Here is a 12334-nt window from a genome sequence, read left to right as displayed (position 1 = left end):
GTTTGGAAACGAATTTTTTTTTAGCCGGACCCACTTTGGGGCCTGACTAATTTCCACTAGACTGATAAGATATCATAAAATAAAGATGAACATAATCATTGAGAGGTTGATTAACATTGACAAAAGGTGAGATAATTTTCAAATTATACACAAAAGTATGAAAGCCGTGTAGGCAATAGGGGAACAGACAATGCCATGGGAGCCAGCAATCATTTTTGTCCCTCGAAAAAGTGTGACTAAAGGTTAGGTAACTAAGAAAGTTCCTCTTGATCCCTTAACAAAATAGGAGATGTATGGCACACATTCCTTGTTGGAAAGTTTGATGGTATGTTGTATGGTTATCAAGTTAGTGGAGAATATTGTCCTAAAGAAGGGCATCTCTATGACCGATCAAGCAGTGTTAATCATCCAGGGACATACCTTGGTCTAGTCACAATGAAAAGTTTAAACTTAAGGGAATTGGGAATTAATTCCATTGAACCTATACTCTTTCAAGAATTTAACAAGTTAAGTATTACTCATACAACTCTGTTATAGGTGACTAGTAGTCCGTACGAAATAGAAAGTGCCCAATTTGTAAAAGGCAAGGAAAACACAAGCAAACCACACATTGAATTAAAAGGGAGCAGCATGAAATGAGGCATCTTTTGCATAAAGGTGAGGTAGGGAATGTGCCAAGAGACTAAGCCATTGTTTTGAAAAGGAGGAGCCCAGGGGATAGAGCACCCACTCATAAGAAGAGATCACATTTAACAAAAGAGTCACGCAAATGAGAAGAGACAGGGACCACGACTTGAGAAGAAAACATCCAACAAAAAAGGTCATGCCATTTTAAAGGAACAATCTGTAGTGAATAAAATACATTACTCACACAGCATTGAAAGGACAAGCCTAGTAGAGAAGCTGAAAGCGACAAGAATTTGCAAGGTAACATCACGCATTGGAAGTAGAAGCAGACCATGCAAACAGAGTAAACGTGTTTAATGAGTGACACTTCAAAATAGAGTCCATGGCTTTAACACAGAGTACTTAAGCTGGTACAATGAAAGAACCTCACGTATTAAAAAAGGGGCAAAGACGCCTTGTTAAAGAAAGAGCTTCATGCCAAGAACAGAGCCGGCTCATGAAAGAAGCCGCATGGGAAGGCCTGCAGAACCGCATGGCTTAGCAAAGCCAATAATATGTTTAAACAAGAGAAGAACCAAGCAACATGTAGGTTCAAAGCCACCCACAGAAATAAAAAGAAAATTCCCCACACATCATGCAAGGAACAAAGGTCTGTGCAAGAAAAGGAAAGTATGCATGCAAGTAATGGAAATTCATGCTAAGTGAATGGATCAAATGACAGGCAGACGCTGCATTAAAATCAGAGGAGATTCTTAGCATTCAAAAGGACGTCCATGTAGAATGAAGTCGGACAGACTAGGAAATGATGTGCATTCAAAGTTTTTGTCCCACATTGTTGATACGGGGGCCCTATTAAGATTTTAAATAAAAAAGCAACCATATTAGAAGGGTCTGAAAGAAGAAAGCCTTTTGGGGAGGTTGTGGTTGCAGAGGGGCCCATGACTGACGTTAGTCGGGAAAAAAGGTATAAATTTTGGAGGAATACGTGTAAATAAAGAGGTGATGTCAGCAAGATTTAAGACGTCGAAAATGTAAAAATTTGGCTAGTTGTTATGGTGCTAGCCAGAACATCCAAGGATTTTTGACTAGCGACATAGCGATTAGCCAGAAAACTTCAAAGTTCAGGGAGGAGATAATGAGCCCGTGGGTCCTATACGTAGTGTTGTCAATGAATGAAGGAAAGACAAGTGGTAGCCAACCAGTGAGTTGTGATGAGGTGGCAGGAGGTTGAATTTGGTCTCAAAGATTGTGACATGTGGCAGATTGTGTGGATCTCACTATGTCGCTAAGGGAGAGATGCACACCACTTAGTATAGCAAGGTAGTGACGATGACGTGGCATGAGTGACTAAGCAATGACTATGCATTGAAGGAGCAAATCAGAAGATGATGTGTCAAGCTCGGTCAACTAAGTTTTACCCAGGTGGAAAGGGCGGGATAAATTTAGAGGTCCCAAATAAAAACTTATTTTATTCTTCTTGGACTTTCCCGTGTAGAGCAAAAATTTTAAATAAAATTTGAACTTTTGTATAGTTTAAACTTTAGTAAAAGTTCAATTTTTTGCAAAATGCAGAGGAAGCCATGAAAAGGACTGAAAACTTCAGAAGGCCATAACTGAAGTATTTTCTAGCGAAATCGGGCACTCCAATATACTGTTGGAACCAGGAGAACCTGAACTTTCCAAATCTAGAGTTTTTTTTTGCATAGGCATTCACTAATTCGTGCTATAGGTTAATTTTTGGAATTAGGGGCATTGGGTGTAGAATGAGCAGTTTTCATCATGGATCATTAGAATTGGTAAAAGAACAGTTATGAAAGCTTGGTGAAAGATGAAAATGAAGAAAATCAATTCTGACATGTTTTATTGGTTTCTTGAATTCATATTGAACTGATTTTTACTTTTACCTGGTGACTCATTTTAACATTAGAAATCAGTTGCATTCTCATCACCAAATATCTGATTTTCTTTATGCTTCTAAGAGATAGAATCATGGGATTTGATTTTCAGTTAGAAGGAGAAGTTAGAAAGAGGTTTTTGATCTTCTTAGGAGGGAATTATGAAGGGACACATGTCAGTTTCATATCAAATCCAGGAATTGCTTCCTCTCTATTTATTCTTTCTTCTTCTTTTTTATAAGGGTTGGAATTTTGGAAAGTTTCTTTGAATGGAAACACTTAGCAGAATTGGCCTTGGAATTGATGAATTCTGGATGGAAGATCTGGGATGTGCTGGTTCTAGACCATGAAGCCTTTCTTTGGCTATGATACCCCCTTCCCATTCCATCATTTTCTCATTCCTGCCATTTTCTCTCTTGTATGACAGCATATGTTATTATATAGTCTGGTTTATTAGGTGATTTGTGAGTTAATTTCATGCATTTTCATGTATTATTTCAAGGAAATAAATACAAAGAACAGCAAGGGTTTAGTTTTAGTTTAAATCATGTCTCCATTCTTAGTTGATCTGTGATGTTTTATGATCTTTGAACAAAGGGCCTAGGTCATTTTTGCAGTCCCTTAAGGTTGTATGTTGTTTCATTGTTGCTGATGATTCAAGGAATTGTGTAAATGATTCAGAGATTCAACAAGGTTGTAGGTTTATTAAGAAGGATATCAGGTAAGAATGAGATTTGAAATGAACATTGATGTCTATTTGCAAGGTTAATGGATAGATCACATATCTGAATATATGAATAAGTATCAGATATCGAAATGCATGAGGGAGATTCATGAATTTGCCCAATGGATCAGGCACTGATCAGATACAAGGTCATTAAGTTGTTGTCCATGCATGGTTTTCATCCGCTTTCCCCCACCCACATAAAATAAAAATCAAAATCATCTTCACATTTTATGTTAATGGACCTAAATGTTATACCCTCACTCAGCTTGTGAATATTCTAGATTTGCATTTAGCTACATCAGATCTGTGTCATTTCATGAGTTACTAGGAGATATAAGGGTTTCATCTGCTTAATAGATTCAGGGATATGTTTTTGCACTGGTACAGTATTAATTGAATCTCAGGTCTACCTGCCTAGGTTTAGTAGAGCCTGAAGAAGAAGAAGGGTCAAGCCTTATAGTTGGCCCTGTGTCTGAAGTGATATGTTGATAATGGGAGTTAGCTACCCCTAGATGTGTCAATTTCTCATGGGGATAATTGAAAACCCTCCAGCATTTTCAAACACCAACACCATCATCAAAGCCCAACCATAAAACCCTTATTTTTTATGTTTATTTGTAGCATACCAGTCAAAGCTTACACATCAACAACTTATTTTTTAGGAGCTTTCCAAAATAGCCAGTTTCAAGTTATCATACAACATCAACTTGGTTATAGGAAGTCCTTCCAAGTCAACCTAGTCCCTCAATGTTCCTTTTCATGAAGATTTTTGGGTTTTGTTCCTTTTGTCATTTTATTCCAAGATCTATGGATAGATATTCAGAAATAGTTCAAATCTATGAGTTTTGGAGCCAAATACATCTTCCTCTATGCATTTCAAGGTGATTCTTTCATATTATTTGTTTTCTTTCATATTTTTACCCTATATCTATATTTTAATTGAGATCATTGTGTTCACATATCGTCTAGAATTACATTATTTAAGAAATTAGTTCAATTTCATGTTGACATTATCCTATTAAGCATCAAAAAGTACATTTCCAAGTATTGAATTCCTCTTTATAATTCAAATTTAGTATTAGTACCCTTTTTCTTTGGGGTTATAGCTAATCTAATTTGGATTAGAAGTAGAATCATATTTGTAAATTTTCTTCTTCCCCTTTCATACATATTTGAATGGCTTAGTGTACTTGAAATAGGGAAAGCTAAAATTCTATTAAAGTACCTTCCTTCCCCCCTAAACATGTAGTAGACCACATATTGCACATTTTGTTGGAATAGTTGCAAGGTTTTCCTCTAATCCAAAAGAAACAAACATGAATGTTATGAAGAGGATATTTGATTTTCTAAAAGGAACTAAAGATTATGGACTGTGGTACAAATAAGATGATGAGTTTAATCCCAAAGTCTACATTGATGTTGATTGGGCTAGTAATGGTGATGATAGAAAAAGTATAAGTGGTGGAGATTTCTTCTTATGAGAAAGATTGATTACATGGGTAAGAAAGAAATAAAGTTGTATTTCACAATCTACTGCTGAAGTTGAGTATGTTGTTGCTACAATCAATTGCTCAAATATTTTATGGCTTAAGAAATTGTTAGAAGGTATAATGAGGATATAACTAATCCTATTGCTATTTATTGTGATAATACTTGTGTAATAAACATATCAAGGAATCTGGTGATGCATGAAAAGACAAAGCACATATCAATCAAGTATCATTACTTGAGGGAGAAAGTACAAGAGAAACAAGTGAGGTTTGAATATGTGAAGTCTAAAGAGAAAATTATAGATATATTTACTAATCCATTTCCTAAGGATTCTTTTGAGTATCTTAGAGGTAAACCAAGCATCCTTACCCTATCCAAAACTCACTAGGTGAAGATGCATGCTATGTTAATTCATAGATGAACAAAAAATATCTTTATGGAGTTGATGCAAAGAGTTCACTCTTTAGGAGTTTTCTAAAGTTGTAAAAATGACTGTGATGAAACTAATGTATACTATACATGGAAGGTACAAGGACAACTATAAGTTTTTTAAAATTTCACATTGGAACTTATAATTATATTTGGCATTGCTTTCAAAAGGGGGAGATGAATAACTAAGAGAGAATATATAAGGGAGAGAATTTGTAAAGAAGGAAAGTATATAGATCAAGTGAATCAATAAGGGGGAATATTAGTAAGAAAGATATGGCCCAAAGGGAGATATGAGCTAAGTGAGAATTGAGAGAATATTATGCAAAGGGGGAGAAATTATGAAACAATCAAAGTGAAACTGGCTAGAATAAGTGCATATCCTAAGAGGGAGAAATGTTGATGGTGATCGTTGTTACTAAAGATATAGACTAAGTTATAGAGAATTTTATGACGAAGACAAAGATCTACAAAGTTGTATTGTTGTATTATCTTATGTAATGTTTTGTAATGTAAAATTATATGTTATGTTTTGTCATCAATGCCAAAGGGGGATATATTTATCCCTAAATGATAATGTAATTGATGATGCTATGAATGTATGTAAAATAGTCATATTATTTGTTATGCTTTTATTTATGTCAAGTCTTAATTGGTTATACATTATGCTACTTGGTAGAGTGTTATGTTGATTTGATTGATGAAGAGGATTTGTAGAAAGTGTGCTACAGACAAAGTTGATAACTATGGTATTCAATGGGCACTTGAATGAGTTGGATAGTATTAATGTAATATTAGTTTGACTTTTTTAAAATAATTTAATATTGTAATGTATTAAGCTACATAAGATAAATTAGGTGACAAGGTTAAAGAAGGAAGATAGTATTCGCCGAGTAACTACAATGTTCACTGAGTGGTTGGCTAAGCAAGAGTAAGTATAGTATTTCTTGAGTAAGTTCAATATTGACCATGTGTTATATTACCTAAGTGAAATGTTATGTTCATCAAGTAACAATAAGAAGAATAAATTTAAAAAGATCGAATCTAAGGATGACTTTTGATGGAATTCAAAAATGTTTGAGAAGTTTAAAGGCACAACTCAAAGTTTGTTACAAGATCAAAGACTAGGAAAATGCAAGGAAGATCTAATGATAGACACTAAAGAAGGATAAATATGGACACAAAATTCTATGAAAGTTCTATTTTCTAAATGGTAACATGCAATGAATTTGAGATCGATGATCATGATTAAGAAGAAATAATTGGAAGAAATTGGAAGCACTGAGATAACTATTTAAGGAATGATAGGACAAATTTTTGTTGAAAATATAAAGGAGTAATTGGGAGGGGAGGGGTGAATCAGTTACTAAAAAAATAAATCCAAGATACCTTTAGATGTTATTATAAAACAAACTCCAAAAACTAAAATACTGATGCTCGACACATAGTTAATGTTGTAACTCGGTAAATACTGAATGTACTTGGTAATGAATTGACTTTGCAGATCTTAAGATATTATCAGTGATTATCATTACTCTATCTTAATTGCAAGCATAAAATAAATAGTATGAACACATATGACACTGAGATTTAACGTGAAAACCAAATTTGGAAAAACCACCAATTGTAACTTGTTACTATTTTTTGCTCTTTTGAAGTGAGCCCTATTAGGATCCAACCTGTTAAAGGTTAAGAGACACACTGCTAGGTGTGACCCTCTAAAAGGATTTAATCAACCTATTAGGAGTGGCCTTGTTAGAGGTCTTTGGAAATTTTAATAGAACTACCACCTTGTTAGAGGATTTACAAATAGCTATTAAGCCAACTTTGTTAAGAGATTTAGATAACTACTACAATGGTTAGAGAGTAACAATGAGATGACCTGATGTAGATGCAACTGAATTGTAGATTACAGATCTCTAATTTGGCTTGTAGATGATCCTTCTTGATCAAATGTATCCTTTCATCTCCTTAAACACATCCTTTTCATTTCTAGATTCGCTTCCTTAAACAAAATCCTCAAATCTTTAATAATGATCTTTTTTTGTACACACGCTTATTATCTCACAACTTGACCTTATACTTATATCCTTCCTATTTTCAAGTTGGATAGATTAAAACTTAGAATAATTAACATTCATAATCTTAGTTGGCTAGAATCAATACATTAATTAATTAAGCTCAATATGCTAAAACAAGAAATTCCTTCATTAGTCGATCCAGCTTAGTAGTCACTAACTCAAAAATTATTTTCCTGTGTTAGCCAATAGAAGCTCAGTTAACACTACCAACTCACAATGATCCTTTGGTAACTAACTAAACTTAGTTAACATTGATTTTGTCCAACCTTTCCTTCATTAACCAAGTGAGCTCAGTTAACATTCATCTTCTGCAGACTTGATAGACACTATCTTTTGAATAGGAATGCTCGGAAGACACAAAAGACTATTTTCGCCGTCCAAGTGAGCTCAACATGCATTGAATGATAATGATATGATATTTGTGTAAAATTAGAGACAACACATAATTAATCAATTGTATCCAATAATCTCCCTCTATGGCATTGATGGCAACACAACATGTCATAAAACAATGAAATTTTGAGAACAAGACTCCCTTTGTCTGTGTGAACTTTTCAATTTCTCCTTCTATCAAAAAACTTCTGTCTCCAACAATCTTCTGCCAAGTTCATTATCCCTCTTTGATATCTCTCCATACAATTTCTCCCTCTTTGTAATAACAAAAATTTCTAAGAGATATGATAGTAAACTTCTCCCTCTTTGACAACACATGCCAAAGACAACAATAACAATGTACCTTAAGTACTAATTCATTTGAAATATGCCCTTGTCAATATTGTATCAATTGATTGATCTTCAATTTTTTCTAGTTGATGCATCATTAAACTTCATCTAGCGAGCTTCAGATAGGGGAATGACCCCCATCTTACCTTTTGTATGCACCCTAAAATGGTCGCCTGGACTATGGCCTCCCATTATTAAATTTATTAATTTTCCTAAATCAATGGTTTGTAATATTTTATTAAATCAATTTAAATCAATTTCTTTGATCAAATTCAATTTATTTTTATTTTTAAGGTTGGTCATTTTATCCTAAGTCTTATTTAATTAAAAGAAAATCTCCTTTTTAATTAAATAAAATAAGTCCTCATTTAATTAAAAGAAAACCTCTTTTTTAATTAAATAATTCATCCACATTTAATTAATTAAGAGAAAAACCCCTCTTTTAATTTAATTAAATATTTCATATTTAATTAAAATAACTTGCTCCCTTTTAATCAAATAAATCCCCACTTAAAGAGGAAATAAAATAAATAAAAAATAAAATAAATCTTTTTTTAAAATTTATTTTCTCTACACTTAAATGCACATATCTCTAAGTAGGAGTTATCCCTTTCCTCTTTCCACTTTCTTCTACAACACTCCTCTTTTCTCATTGGTGAAATTTTTTCTCACATGAATGAAACTCTATTATCCCATATTGGTTGTGAGAAACCTCTCACCTCCATATTTTCCTTTATAAGAGAGAGCCCTCTCCTCATTTTGGACATCCATTATTATGCTATTGTTATGCTGCAAGTTTAGAGAGCGATTTTTGAAGGAGTTTGAATACTAAAGCTTTTTGTGGAGAACTTCTATCTTCTTGTCTTCTTCTCTCATGCATCCATGACTTCCATCATGAGGTTTCATCCTTGCATTTTCATATAGCTTAGATCCATATTTATTTTCATAGATTAGTATAGCATTTTTATTACATTTCCTTTCTTGCATTGTTATCATTTAGATTAGTTTTCATCTCCATTTCCATGAATATTGGATCTTTGAATCTCTTGTTTCATGGTGTACTTGCATGGGAAAAAACTAGGTCAAATTGAGAGCCTCCATTACAAATGCTTGCACTCCATGAGTAGAGAGCTATGAGCCACCATTTGAGACATCATTCTTGAGAAATCTTGAATATAATGAATCATACAAGTGTACCCACATTTTAGACATACATCTTTGGCACCCACCATGGGGCAACCCACCTTTACTTGCTGGTTTTGGACATTTTTAGATCTAACCCTCTTGTACAAATTTGTTTGGAACCAAAAAAAACCTAGATCTAAAATATTTGATCATATCTCCCAAATGACTAGGTATTTTGATCTATATTTTGTTTTGCAAGGTGTTGACATATCAGAGAAGCTTCGGTCCATTTTTTAGATTTTCTGAGGTATTTTCAAATTTTTATATTTTTCCTTGATTTTTCATGAAAAATTGTTTGTGGGAGCAAATTAGCACATTGTTTTGGAAAAATGTACATTTTTGGAAAGATCACTAAATTCTAAATAGAGTTTGTTCTTTATATTTTGATTTTAGAGATCATATTAGGGCTCAATAATTTGATTTGTAAATACTAATCTATTTTGACAAAATGGCTCCCTAGGTCACAAATTAAAAGATCTTTTCAAAATTTTGATATTTTTGAAAAGCTTTCTAATTTTTGATAGGGTTCCTTTTTTCATTTAGGGTTTTGGATCTGAATTTATATCATATAGGTCCAATCTTTATGACTAGTTTAAAAATCAATAAAAGGGGCATTTAATGAATAACTTGCATTTAATTTTTACAATGGATCAATACATGATGTGAGATTTCATTTGTGTTATTTTTTTATTATTATTAGTTTTAAAAATTAGATTTTTAAATCTAACCCTTGTTTTGCATAAGTTGGATATATATTGCATATCTTATGTTTTCTTGTTGCTTTGTTCATTGCGAGCAAGCATTCAAATGTAAATGAAAGGTACAAAACAGGAAAAGATGCGTTGCAAGGATTAACAAGTATTTTGTTTGATCTCTATAAACTTTGGCTTTGGAACTAAAATGAACATCTCATGTGTTTGGCTTGAGTGCTTTTACATGCTTTCATAGATTCACACTTCATTTGGTACTCTAAAATTTGATCTAGATTTGCTTTCACTCATCTATGTTTCACATAGTAATTAGGCCCTATGAACACTATTTAAGATATCTTGAGAGACTGAACTTCATTCACATTCTCTACATGTGAAGCTCCTCTTGACGAAAAATCCCCTTGTAGGTAGGGAAGGATATTTGCTATTATCTCGCTATTCCACTTGGATTTGTCTTCAACATCCATTAGTCATTTCTCTTTTGAGATTGGTGATTTTTTTGTTGGATTTTCCTAATAGTTGGTGAGGTGATTTCAAATTAGCATGTCAAAGAATCTTGTTTGCTATGTTTCAGTAAGGTGAAGAGGCTAGAGAAGTATGCTCTGTTCCCTTTTGGGTACATCAAAAACTTAGAACCCTTGAATCCAAACCAAGTCCCCATGTGCTACAACTTTGTGAGTCTTCTTTGATTAGAGAGGGTTAACCATAGTGGACATTTCTTTTATTGTGTCAACCACATGAATGGAACCTCAAGTGATAATAGTCATTTTTTACGTGGTAGTAGCAACTGCTATATAAATGTCCTTGTGGAGGAAATCCTTACTGGTGTAGTCTTTTGTTGGGCTTTTGGATCTCCTCAGTATCTCTGATTGATTAAATTCTTGGAATATGTCAAAACCATGGTGCGTCGAGATTGGATTTTGCCCACTCTAGATTGCAAAAGATACAAAGTTGAACATTACTAAGAACCATAGTGCTATCAAATTTTCCTTTCTAGGACTATGTGTGTGATTGGAAAATATTTTAAGAACATACATAGTAGTGATTCAAAGGATTAGATTGATACTATGACACTATTCTTGTTTATATGCAAGGTTGCTTTGTCCCTTGCTCATTGTTTGAGGATATTTTCTTGAAATCCCTGATTGCTATCTTGTGTGCCTAGTTCATGATTAAAAATCTATTGATTCACCTAGTTGGACATTTAAAACAAACAAAAATTGAGTTCCTAAGTCAAGTCTTTACGTTCAAACTACTTTGTTGTCCTATTATTTTCAATCTACATAGGTTGATCCAATTCAGATTAGGCTACTTACCCCATTGTTAGAAGATTGTTTGCATGTTGGGTTATTGTGCTTTGACCTCTTGAATTAGTAATCATTGATTTCACAAGAGACCTTGTTTGGAGTTGCTGATTTAGAGACTGTCCTTATTGAGAAAGATATACCTTGGATTCTTTGATATTATGCTTAGAGGGTCTTAGTAATTTCATGTCCATCCACTTTCATAAAAATTCAATTTTAATTATTTATAACTTGGATAAATTATCCTCCTAGTCCATATGTTCTAGGGTATTCACCCAAAGTTATGGGCACCTCTGTAGCAGTGTTGGTTTATGCCTATTGCAAAATTCTATCTTATCATCTCTTTTTTGGACAAGTTAGTGCTTTTACTATCCTAGTTTGGTACCAACATTTCTTAGGGTTATCCTATCAACTAGTACCTTTTCTTTCATGCTGATTACAAAAAGATATCAAGTAGATCAAGGAAAGAAACCTCAAGTTGTCTTTAAACAATTACCTTTAGTTCAAACTCATCAAAGACGTAAGGGAAAATAACCTGTGTTTGTTCAATTGCTTGAGACTATTCCATAAGCTTTGTTTCACCCTAGTGGTGATCTTATTGAGTTGAGTACACCCTTAGAATCACCTCATTTAGATGTGGATATGATTTTTACAAGATCTCCACACAAGAAGAATCAAAGTAGTAAAAGTATTATGTTGACCTTTTGAGGAGTGATCCCACTCGTGGAAGTGTACCAACCTCACCCCTTATTGAGGATAGGCATTTGGATGCACATCAAAGGGATGAGAAAAGTAAACATTATGCCTATCAAGGAAAGGAATCCCAACATGATGATTAAATTAGTGAGCCTTCTAGTGCTTGTGTGAATGCAACATTTACTGGTAACTAGTTTAGACAGTCAATACTATGTACACCGCTCATGACACCTCTGGGTTATGTGAGTGACAGACTTAAAGCACTTGAGCATGAGAAGAAAGCCCTTCTAGAGGAAAAAGCTAACAAGGAAGTATAATTAAAATGCCTAGAGGAAGAAATACAAGCATTGATTGAGATTGAAAGAAAAACTCACCAAGAAAAAAAAGATCTCATGGATCAACAACTTGACCATGTACACATTGGTGGTGGAAACAACTCTCCTCCACTCACTCCTCCCGAAAGTCC

Source organism: Cupressus sempervirens, chromosome 8 (assembly GCF_028749045.1).
Source record: "Cupressus sempervirens isolate cs-2001-9-10 chromosome 8, ASM2874904v1, whole genome shotgun sequence".
Classification (NCBI taxonomy): Eukaryota; Viridiplantae; Streptophyta; class Pinopsida; order Cupressales; family Cupressaceae; genus Cupressus; species Cupressus sempervirens.
Note: the sequence above shows the minus strand (reverse complement) of the source record.